A 12,248-nucleotide genomic window follows, 5' to 3' on the forward strand; every position below is an offset into this window, starting at 1 on the left:
CTTTCAGCCCGTGCCGTGAGCGCCTGCCCCGCGCTCAGTTGCCAGCTCTCCCCTCGCCCGGCTTCAGGAGGCCGTGCTTGCAGGCGTGCTGTTGAAATAATGATTTACTTATTTTTTCCTTTCTAAACACTCGAGTGCGTATGGTAATGTGGCGCGAGGCAAACTGGCTTAAAATGGAAGGCTGAGTGACTTTGTCTTTGCAGGCCTCCTTTCCCTGTGAGGTAGGAATACGGCGCTACGGGGGTTTAACCGAGTTGAACGGTGCTTTTGTTCCGAGGTGTGTACATTTCTTGTTCCTGTTGAACAGGACTGGCGACACTTGCAGCCTTCTGTATTTCTAAAGGGCACGTGTGTGAGACGTCTGGAGTGTTAGCAAAGTATCTGAGGTATTAGCAAAGTGTTTGTGGACCCAGTGGCCCATCTGAGTGCTGGTCTCCGTTGGGCTGGTGTCAGAGATAAGGTGGTCAGGGCTGTGAGAGAAAACAGTGACATCGAAAGTAACTGCTGCTGGAGCCTCATGGTGCTGTGCTTGTGCCCAGGCAAGAGTTAAACCATGTGGTGGTAGCAGCTTATTTTTACCACATTGCTTTACAGGGAACGGGGCTGTCTCCTCAGCTGGCCTGTTGTGTTCACCTCCGCACTTTGGAACGTGCCCTTGGACTTGAGACCTGAAGTTTCTCAGATCAAGAGATTCAGGTCAGATTTCTTGGCTCAAGAAGCTTCAAGTGCAAGAAGGCATTGAACTTAGAGGAAAAAAATCTCTTTCCTTTTATCAGTAATATCAGTACTAATAATGCAGAAAACTAAATACAGAGTTCCTTGTGGAATTATACTGTATACTGATTCTTTGAGCCCCACCAATATTTAGCCTTTTTTGTATTGGAATAATAAAAGCAAAATACTAGCTGATTGGGGTGGGCAGGGTCTAAAGCTTGTAGTTACAAGCAGCTTGTGTACTCGATTCAAGGTCTTGAGCATGTGGCCTTAGCCTATTCTGAGGGCCACAGTGATTATACTGAATTCAGAAGGCAGCTTCTTAACTTGGTTGGTGCATTTACAACTACAAACTGGCCAGCATGAGGTTGGAAGTAGGTCATTAGTTCTTGAAGCAAGCTCTTGAGTAGCCTTTTGCTTCAAGGTCAAGCACAAGGTTGTTATCAGTGGACAAAAGTAGTGATTCAAATGGAAGGAGAGAAAGCTTTTAAAAATATTTATCTGGGTAAGTAACTCTCCTGTTTCTTTGAGAAAAGTCTCTATAACTGACTCTCCTACCTAATCACTCTACTGCAAATTAATTATGCATTGAATGTTTGGAGGAGATGAAGGTGTGTTATGTATTTTCAGATCTGGGTGCATTAATTTCCAGTGAGGAGGCATGAACTCCTCCAAGAAGATGTTTTATCTGATGTGAGCTATGGAGTGCAATAGTGTTTGTTTTGGTTTTTGTTTTGTACAGGTATTTGCAATACAGATGACTGGGGATGGGTAGACTCAAGTAAGGTTTAAAGCATCAAATTTTTCAAATACACAACAGAAGGACAGATTGTCCCTGGGAAACATAGTGAAGGGTGTACATACTGAGATAAATTGGAGTTCTGGTAGTCTGATGTGGAGCTGGCAGCTCTGTTCTATTTCCTTACTGTGCTAAATTACAAGTGAAAATGCACAATTTCTTACATTTTGTATAAACAGCGATAATGCCTCAGAAATTCCTCATAAATAGGAGGGGTGATGGTTTGACCACTGGAAAATGGCTTTGTGTGGAAGTTTTCTATGATGTGTGACTGAAGGAAGCAGTGCTGTATAGTACTGACCTTTGCAGACAGCAGTCTGAACCCTGCCTGCAGACTGGGGGCTTGCATTTCTGCAGATCCAGCCCAACTCCTGAAACAAGGATACATGAGAACACAAAGGCTGCTGCAGTCCCTCACTGCCTTTCAAGTTAGGAGTTACTTATCTGTGGAGTTAAAAATGTGATAGCAAGATATTAATTTCTGTTAGATCTGATTCTTAGTAGTACTGATACTCTGTCCAACACTGTTCAAATGGTTTTATAAAAATCTGGAGGGAAAAAAGCTTTTTTTTTTTTTGTTGCTGGACTTTCTTAAAGCTTCCTGTGAAAATGCAGGTAGCCTCGTGTTAAGAAGCTGCAGAAAAGGACTTCTGGCTTTTTATATGAATTATAGTTCTTAAAGCCAGACCTCTAAGCTTTTTTCAGCTTGATACTGCATGTGCCATGTTTTGACAGCTTGTCCTCTGCACTCAGGCTGCATTAATAGATGAGTGAGGTGGGATTTCTTTTGCAAAAGCAAGACTGACTTGCAGAAAGGAGTGCCTTATTATCTGGTATAAAGGGGCTGCTTGGCTTTTCATAGCTTTCTTATGGTGCTAGTATTGGGAAGTCACTCTGGACGAACTCCTTCTAGTAAGTACTTACTGATATGCCTGGCCTCAGTGTTACCAGTTCTGTTTATTTTTAAACTTTCTTTGAATGTAAACATTATCTGGTGTGATGCAGCATGGCTTAAGTGTGCCTGATCCAGGTTGCCCTTTGCTATGGTTGTCAGGTGACAGACGGGTGGATAAAAACCTTTCTTGCAAAGTCTCACGTGAGCACTTGAGGTGTACACAGGGCTTTCTCAATGGTAATGCTCCTGGGACAAGTAGCAGGATTAAGTTGGTGCAAGTGAGCTATTAATGCCCCAGAAAGCTGCCAGTTCAGAGCAATTGCCTCTGCAGTGTGATTTTCATCTGAACTGTGTTTGGATTGAAAGAAGTGAACACAGTGCTGTGATACACTTGCAAGCTTAAGCTTTAGGGATGCACATCTAACAGGGAGAGTAATTCAGGCATCAAAATATACTTGTAAGCATCTTTTGCGATCACTGAAGGTGGGAAAATTGTGAGATTGCTCAGTGACCTGTTCTGAGCCTTGAGTGCAGATCAAAGGAAACACTTAGTTGGTCACTGTCTCAAGTTTTAGTAAAGCACTGATTTCCTTGAGACATGGTGATACTGAGTGCTGCTGATGCAAGCTGTGCCAAAGACACTGAACCAGGTGATGGGAATCCACTTGGTTTCTGCACTTGAACTTTAGTGACCTTACTGCCGTGCACTCAGGTTTCCTGTTGGACAGCACTAAAGGGTGGGAATCCAGGTGTCATTCCATTTTATTACAGGAGGATTGTAGCCAAATGCCTGAGGACAGGGCTGTAGCTTTACTCAGTGGGGGACAGAGCCTTCACACATCAGTGTCACATGTAATGCTTCTAGGTTGCAGCAGGAGCCTTCATTGCTTCAGTTACAGCTTATTAAGTAAGTGAGCAGGTCCTGCTGCACAGGGCTGAAACCAACTTCCTTGCAGTCATCTGCCTTGTATCAGGCTGAGCCAACAGTGCCAACCTAAAGCATTGTTTGCTCCAAGCCAGACCGGGGATGTGGGCAGGCAAGAGGTTGTGATTTGAGTGGGGGGGGAATGTGGAGTGTGAATATTAGGGACCTGCTGCTTCCTCTGTGTGCGAGGGATGGTTACCTCACTAACTTCTTGGTTCTTTCGTCTTCACTATTGTAGAAAAGTGAATCTGATAGCTAACTGCTTTAAATTGGGGGTTATAGCTTAGTCTGGTTGGATCATTGATGTGATTCTGGGTGAGATCTAGGTATTTTTAATTGGGAAAGTGGAGAGGGAGAAGGAAGGTAGAATAGTTGGTGGAACCTTGCGACAGTTCAGTAATATTTGTGTTTGGGAAAATCCTTTGTGGCTGAGGACAGAGTTGTATGTTAAGTCACATGATGAGATGCAGCATCGCAGGAGATCTCTTACTGTAGTATTTTTGTTACAGGAGACTTCAACTGAGAAATTCCCTTCAGGTTTTAATTACCTATGCTCCTTTGCTGTGTCTTGAGGGTGCTTGTGGTTTCCCTGCTGGTTATAGTTAGGCTCTGACGCTGATACTGTAAGACCTTAGTCAATGTACTGCCTTGACTGCAGGGTGGGGAGAGAATCCTGGGAGCACTTGCAGGCAGTATTTAGGGTTGCTTAAGATGTAATATTACAACTGTTCTTGCTTTCCCCAGCTGTGCTACTTTCTTCTAGGAACGAATGGCTATTCGGTCTTCAAGACAGAAGCTGATCTAGCTGAGAGCTGTCATCACTACTAACCTGTGAAAGGCCTTCTTGCTAGACCATCTCCTGGTGACTGCACCATCAGATGAGTCCATGGCCAGCTTGGTCTCTGACCAAGAAGGTTTTGGGAACATGCATCTGGGGCCAACTGAACCAAATCAAATTTAAGATGATTACAAATTGCGCCATGAGATTAGGATTATGCATCTATTCAGATGAGCAGATTTCTTTTGGTCACCAAAGCTATTTGTTGTACCCTCTTGTACTCTCTAAAGAAGTTAGAACATGATTCAACACTTGATCTCCTGAAGGATGTGTGGTGAAGAACTTCAGTGCTACAGATACATTGGGATATCTGTGGTGTAACCTCTAGCAATAAGTAAAACAAGATAATACTCAGTAGCTTTGAGACTAACTCAAAGATATATGGGAGGCTGATCACCTATTTCAGCACTTCATAGTGAAAATATCTTAGGGCCATACTGATAATGGTAAGAAACTACAAATTACTGGAGCACTTGTCCTATGAAGAAAGGTAACTGGGCTTGTTTAACTTGGAGAAGAGAAGGCTCTGGGGAAACCTCATTGTGGCCTTGAAGAGAGTGTATAAGCAGGAGGGGGAACAACTGTTTACATGGATTGACAGTGATAGGACAAGGGGGAAAGGCTTTAAACTGAGAGATTTAGGTTAGATATTAGGAGGAATTTTTTCACACAGGGGGCAGTGACACACTGGAACAGGTTGCCCAAGGAGGTTGTGGATGCCCCATCCCTGGAGGCCTGCAAGGCCAGGCTGGATGTGGCTCTGGGCAGCCTGGTCTGGTGGTTGGCAACCCTGCCCACAGCAGAAGCTGAAACTAAATGATCTTTGAGGTTCTTTTTAACCTGGGCCATTCTATGATTAAGCTGCCTTTCTGTCTGCAAGAGGCTCCAAAAATAGCGTGGCTGCTCTTTCTCTACTGTGTGGAAAGCTTGCCTTTGTCACAGGCCACCCCAGTGCTGGGGTGCTCTCAGTGTTAGGGTAGAGGGGAAGAGGCCATTGGCTCTTGGGGTTGTTTTCTTGTCACTAAAGAAGCTGACGGCTGCTCTCCTGTTCTTCCGTTGCACTCGAACGATGTCTGGCTATGGATGGACAATAGGCAGGCTGCTGCCCTCTGTAAATAGCCCATTGTGTGCCGTGAGTAGGAGCAGCAAAGAACGGCCGAGAGCTGCCAACTTGGGTTGTTGCCTTGAGATACTGGCTCCACTGTAAAGAATGGGCCTGGGGTGCTGTGGGCTGTGCATACGCACAGAGAGCTCGCTTTGTCTGAGCTGTGCAGAACTCCAGCTGAATCATTGGATCTGTTTGGAGGGATGCTTTCAGGGCTGTGTTTGGGGAACTGCTATTGCTGGAGGGGACAGGTAATTACTCTGATATGGTTAATCCTCCCTGTTATTAAAAGCACTTTCATGTATCTGGTGTTGTCTCCTAACTAAAACCGAACTAGCCAAGCTGTGCTGGTTGCATCAAGGAAAAAATGTTTGAGCTGCTTGGATGTTGTCCCTTCTATTCCATGTTTTCTGCTGCATGTAGCAACTTGAGTATCATGGACTGGTACTTCTCATCCTGGCTTTACTTCCTTTGTCACACTTCCAGCTGTGACACAGTCACTATGGACTGTCTTCCACCAAGGCCTGGTTTCACAGTCCATTATCTGCAGTCCAGACCCTATCTGGATAAGAAGGAAACGCAGTATTTGCATTTGTAGGAAAGAATGCTGTTTGTCAATATATCTTGTTGGCCTTGTATATACAACTCTGCTTCTGTGTTAGGTATCCCACGGCCAAGAAGTTCAAAGTGCTTTTCTCCAAGTGGATGACCCGTGCTGATTTTGCAGCTGAAGTTAATAGCTTACTATTCATTCTGTTAGTCTTCGAATGGTTGAGGTGGAACGTGGAAGGAAAGCTTGAACTTAGAAATGTGGAGATCCATAGGTGGTAATTAGGAGTGCCCAGCCATGGGTGTGCTGCATAATTGGAAGAGTGCCTTGTAGATTAGTGCTGGAGGGTAAAAGTAACAGAGTGGATTGTATAAAGTGTTGCTAGCCTCTTTTGCTTGTCTTGAATAATCAAGCATAGCTGGGCCCTTTCTTTTCAAAAAAGATTGAAGGCCAGATCATAGCTCCACTGAAAATACACTTCTAGATACAATGGCTTTAAGCTGCTTCTTTTGGTCATGGGGAAGACCTCAGATATTGGATGCGATTGGGACATGAGCCCAGTAAATACAAAAAAGGGCACTGAAACCTGATGCCTCTTTTTGAGGGGTGTATTCAGTTGCATCTGTTTGGAGTGTATTCTCCCTCTTGCATCTGACTTTGCATTAAATACAGAAAACAAGAGTTGGTATAACCTAACAGGTAGTGTTAAAACTATGAATTGCTTAGTTGGCTGAAAACTTCCCAATCTTGTCTTTTTGTGCTGATGAAGCAGGAGATGTAACAAAGGGTTTCCTTAGAGATAAACATAAGCAGTAAAATACATTATGTAACTAACTGGGAATCTGATATAGCTGCTCAATAATACTGTATGTTGTAAATTGCTCTACAAACAACTGGTCATGGAAATTGAAAGTAGTGATGCTTTTTCTTTCTTTAGTCCTAACTCATGCCAGCTTCTTGGCTGCACTGGGACTTCTATGTGAATGAAATGAGCATGTTCACTTCTATTCCTGGTAGCTATAATGACGCAACAGCCTTTGGAAAGATAATTCTCAGACTGTGCTGCATCCCTGAATTATGCAATATGTATTCAGGACACATGACTAATGCACGGGGGAAGCAAGTATCAGTTTTTAAGACAGAGGTGTTTGTAGTGAAGCTTGCTCTTAGCCCTTCCATGATAGCCCTCTTTCTTCTTGATTTGATAATATGATGTCTAATAGGATATCTAATATTAACTTGCAGGCTAAGCCTTCCATGTTGGAAAGTCTTTATTCTTATTTTTCATCTATGTATATTTCACACTTCAGAGGGAGGTTCTGTACCTATGATGCAAATATTTGAGTGTGATCTCATGCATAAAAAGCTGTGGTGCTGTAATCCTAATTATTGAGTCAGTAATTGATTACTTTCTCTATGCTAGGGGAAGATGGAGAGATTTTTTTTCAATATACTGTTCTTCTTTACCTTCCATCACTACAGCTTGCTGTGTTGCAGTGGGCTGTACCCAAAGGCTGTGTGTGCCACAGTGCAGATAATGGAAAGGTAACTTCTATAATGGTGATGTGCAGCGTACCTTGTAGTGCGGTCAGGGACACAAAGGTGAGAGGAGAGGAGGGCAATGACTGCTGGCCTGGGAGTGCTGAGGTATGGGACCTGCCCAGCGATGGCATTGATCCCATCCTAACGTTGCTCCTATTCGTGACCTGATTTCACAGTGTCCTGCTATAATGTTGTGAAACTGTGGGCCCTTTGAACTGTTTTATGGCTTCTTTTTTGCTGCCTGTGGCAAATCTGAGTCCAAATACTGGACTTACGGACAAGATAACTCCTCTGCTGCCTACTTGAGTAACTGATGACAGCAATGAAAACTACAATAGTAAATTATAAATTTGAGATTTTTTTTCTATAGAAATGAGAAATCTTGACCTGGTATAGTTTTTTAGAAAAAGGAACATGTATTTAATTCTGGCCTCCTGCACTCTCTCCCTGCAGGAATGTATTGTTTCACAGCACTCCTGAACTATTCAAGCACATTTGATGTTCTGTGGGCTCTTTGCTTGCTCAGCCAAAATGAACCAAACAAAAGCATCTCTCTTCTTGAAGAAGCAGGTTGGATACAGGACAAGGCAACTCTGCTGTCTTCTCTTTCCTGGTGTAGCAGGTGATGGCTGCCACTGGTGTGGGTTGTCGTCTGCCCGCTGCTCACCTCTAACCTAGTGGGCAGGAGCTGGTGGTGGCATGTGACAGATGTCCCCGGGGACCTTGGCTGTGGAGGAGGGCACCAGCTGAGCTGGCAGCAGTGCTTTTTTCCATTGCTGGTTCTTGCTGCGAAATATCCGTGTCAGGCATGGGCTGGGAGTTGCCTCTCCTCAGCTCTCTGTATGGACGTGACGAGCAAAACGTGCTTCCTGTGCTGGTTGCTGCTGCTTGCATGCAGCTTTGTTCAGTTTTGTGGCCAACGATAAACTGCTGGTGTGACGCTGAGAGAAATGGGAAGCTGGCCAGCACAGTGCAGCCATAGGGAGATGCCTTCCATGAGCTCTTTAGCAGAGCTTTCTGTGTGTGACCGAAGGGAGATTGGAAAAGGAGAGGTTATTTGACAGAACTTCAGAGGTAGAGGATCCTTCTCTCCCTACTGCAGGGGTAGGGTGCACTCTGTTGGCTGGTGCAGGAAAGCTAGCAGCCCTGCCTCCCTCCCTGGAGTCCTTTTTGGCACTTACTCTAAAAGCAGCCTTGTAGTACAGCTACTCAACCAGTAAATATTTACCATTTGTGAAATGCTGCCCATCAAAACAAACAAACAAATAGTTTGTTAACATGTGGTGTCTTTTTAAATGATCTTAAAGCTCAAATTGCCTCCTGTCAGTCTCTGAACCTGATATTTCTGAACCAAAAATTGCTTGTTTACATAACTCAGTTACAGAATTCTAAAGATATTGCCTGCTTAGTGGGAGATAAAATCATTTTGATAGGGAGAAACTAGTAGCAACATATGCTTAGTCCTCTGCTACAGCAGTGTATCAAAACAACTTCAAATCTGTGCAACTTTTCTCGTGTCAACAGGTTCCAGCGTTGGGATAACTGCACTGAGCTATGATGCAAGCACATGACTTGTTTAGGCATATGCGGATTCCTGAACTTGTGGATGTCAGGCAGTATGTGCGCACCCTTCCGACAAACACCCTGGTGGGTTTTGGTGCTTTCGCAGCCCTCACAACCTACTGGTACGCAACAAGACCAAAGGCACTGAAGCCACCGTGTGACTTAGCAATGCAGTCTGTGGAAGTAGTGGTAAGTGTCATCCGATGTAGGAGAAACTTGTGAATGTTAAAATTGACCCGGTGTTGTTCTCAATAAACTGTGTGTCGATGTGATGACCTATTACATTAAATGCTGGGGTCAGATTATGTATGCTGGGGTATACTGACTGGGCTAATACTCTTCTGTTACAATATCTAGCTTATAATAGCTGTCAGATGAGACCTTATATTAGGTTACAAGCATCAAGAGGGTACTAACTGTCCTGAAATGATCTGTGGAAAGATATGAGTCCTGCCAAGACATCCCAGCCATAGAGTAAGTTGAAATTAAAGCAGTCATGTAGTAATCTCTAAATACGTTAGCTTAGCTTTGTGTTCTGATTTCAGAGGCACAGTGTTGCAGTTAAGTGGTGTTTAGTGTTGAAATCTGATATTGAAACAGCCTGACTGTTGGTTAGAAGCCCATAGAGACAATTGATTATGTGGCTAGTTTTGCAAGCAGAAGTTGTATCAATTTCCCTGTGTGGGTTTCCCTTTTTTGAAGAGAGGAGATAGCACTGGATGGTTGATCTTCAAGTGAGATGCTTACCTTATGTAGGAATACAAGGATGACAGGTTGTTTGTTTGCATTTCTTGCATTCTTCAGAAACACCAGCTGTGGATTTTTCTTGTATATGCTTGCAACCAAGGTGTCCCATTACAGCAGATTCTGTGTCAAAGGTAGCTTACATGACTTCTTTTCAAGCTTAAGAGTAGCTGTGATTGTAAACTGATGTAAACAAATGTGGCAGCAGTTTAGATTTTATGCTATGTAAGCTTTCATGGGTTTTAGCAAAACAGACTCCTGTCATAGCCTCAAAATAGGCATTTCTTTCTCTAGTGTTTGATACTGGAATTTAACAATGAAGCATTAGCTGGCCCCTCCATCCAGAAGCTTATTTAGCAGCTGTTTATTTCTTAACCTTTTTTCCATATGGTATATTGGTAAGCTAACGCACAGCTCTTGTTACTATAGTGAAAACACAGTAAATAATGTGCAGTTCTAATAGCAGAAAGGGGAGGAAAAACATGATCTGACGAGACAGCTACAAAAATCTCTTTGAGGAGCACATGTATACAAGGATCCAGAAACTAGAACTCACTTCTGATGACTCTTCCTAATCTGGATAGTAGCCATTTAGACACTGTGGGGAATAATCTTATGGAAAAGTGTGTTTTAGTGGCTGCAGTAAACCAGTAGTGAAAGCACTCCAGCTGTGGAATGCCTTACTACTCAGTGGAGATTATATTGGTAGCAGACTGGGAGCTTAGCATTGGAAGATAGTGGAACAGTGGCTCTAAACTGACTATAAAACCAGTGACAAATGTTTATGCTTGAGACTGGCCAGCAGGTGCAGCTCACTACCTCTACCTCTTCAAGCTAAATTGCTCATTGTTGCTAAATTCTATGATAAAAATTGTTGTTCTTTACTATGCGACCTCATTAAAATAATTAATTCACAATTATCCATATTGTGCTAATTAACATCTGCTCTCTGGTCAGAGCAAGGTAGATAGAGTAGCATTACTTCCTACTGCCTTTAAAAAAAAAAATGCATCAATAAAAAGACTCATGAGCATTATATGGAAAACAGCTGAAGGTGTTAGCATGTTTTTGGGATAAAGAGATCAAACTTTAATATGTTGACGTAACCAAAATCTGTCTTGTTTAGTTTGAAGTTCAGATAAAACCCTTTCAATATAATGCTGTATACTATACCAAAGTAATCAAATGAGAATGTATTTTGATGTGAGTTTAGCTGTTATAAATACTGAATGTAATGCAGTGCTTAGGATTCACTTTCTCACTGTTTAAAATTTCACTTATACATCTATTAAGAATAGAGTACATGAAGATGCATTTTTTTTCCTGTTGAAAGTGACTGCTTTCAAAATATGCCTTACTACTGTGTTGCTTAATCAGAAAATGTGCTGAAAGATCTGCAGAGTCAGCTATGTGCTTCAAAAAATGGGGCAGAACACTATTCTCTTATATTTTTTAATATCAAATCTACTTGTTCTTCACTAGTTAAAATATTTGAATTACAAATACATTTTTTTATTCTTGTATGTACATATTTTCCTGGTTTCTAATGAGGTTAAGTGAAGTCAGTAACTGGTATAGTGTTTCTATATGTTCTGATGATAAAACTTTTCCCTCCCCTAAGAAGCTAAAAACATCCTATTTATTGCTGTTCCAGGTCACTTCCAGCCTCTGAAAAGCTTTGATTTAGTAGGTCAGCATCCAGTAACCTATTCTAATTGACCCTGAGCCAACACAGTGGTTGTATGCTGAGTTGAATGAGTACAGAGTTACTGAAAGTATCTGCTTTCTTCTTGACTAATGTCCATTAAAATACATGGAGTGTAGTCCTTGAAGTATACTTGCTACAATTCCACTTCACTGACATAAAACCTGCTGTCAGAGCTCCCAACTTAATTTTTTTTTTAAGAATCTCTTCGGAGATAAGTGAAAGTTTCTCAGGATTCACTTGAATCTGTCAACTGTAGAAGGGAAGGCAAGATTAATGAAGAGTAGTAATAAGTAACTATTATCAGACTGTATTGCTGAAACTCAGACTGAATTGTGCAGTATACTAAGAATTTCAGTGCTATAATAATGCTAGCAATGAGGCCTTGGTTGTGACCTCAGAGTCACTTACCAATATACTTTCCCTTAGGAAAATGAGAATCACAGAATCACAGAATTGTAGGGGTTGGAAGGGACCTTTAGAGATCATCGAGACCAACCCCCTGCCAAAGCAGGTTCCCTACACCAGGTCGCACAGGTAGGCGTCCAGGCGAGACTTGAATATCTCCAGAGAAGGAGACTCCACAACCTCCCTGGGCAGCCTGTTCCAGTGCTCCGTCACCCTCACCGTGAAGAAGTTCTTACGCACATTTGTGCAAAACTTCCTATGCTGCAGCTTATGTCCGTTTCCCCTCGTCCTGTCTCCACGTACCACTGAAAAGAGACTGGCCTCACCGCTATGGCCGCCACACCTCAGATATTTATAAACCTGGATCAGGTCCCCTCTCAGTCTTCTTTCTCAAGGCTAAACAGACCCAGTTCACTTAGCCTTTCTTCACAGGGGAGATGCTCCAGGCCCTTCACCATCT

The 12,248-nt window shown here is 42.8% G+C and overlaps 1 long non-coding RNA gene across 2 annotated transcripts in view; it reads left to right on the forward strand.

Annotated features, from left to right (window-relative positions):
* The first annotated feature begins 172 nt into the window (after positions 1-172).
* LOC104910647 overlaps positions 173-12,248 on the forward strand; it is a 25,377-nt gene continuing 13,301 nt past the window's right edge. Inside the window, exons 1-3 of one of the 2 annotated variants that reach the window (XR_793287.3) lie at positions 173-277; positions 595-696; positions 8,893-9,120. This is a non-coding gene — a long non-coding RNA (uncharacterized LOC104910647). The remainder of the gene's footprint in view (positions 278-594; positions 697-8,892; positions 9,121-12,248) is intronic. The other variant, XR_002114199.1, reaches the window with a different exon arrangement.

The sequence above is a fragment of the Meleagris gallopavo genome, chromosome 4 (genome assembly GCF_000146605.3).
Source record: "Meleagris gallopavo isolate NT-WF06-2002-E0010 breed Aviagen turkey brand Nicholas breeding stock chromosome 4, Turkey_5.1, whole genome shotgun sequence".
Taxonomy (NCBI): Eukaryota; Metazoa; Chordata; class Aves; order Galliformes; family Phasianidae; genus Meleagris; species Meleagris gallopavo.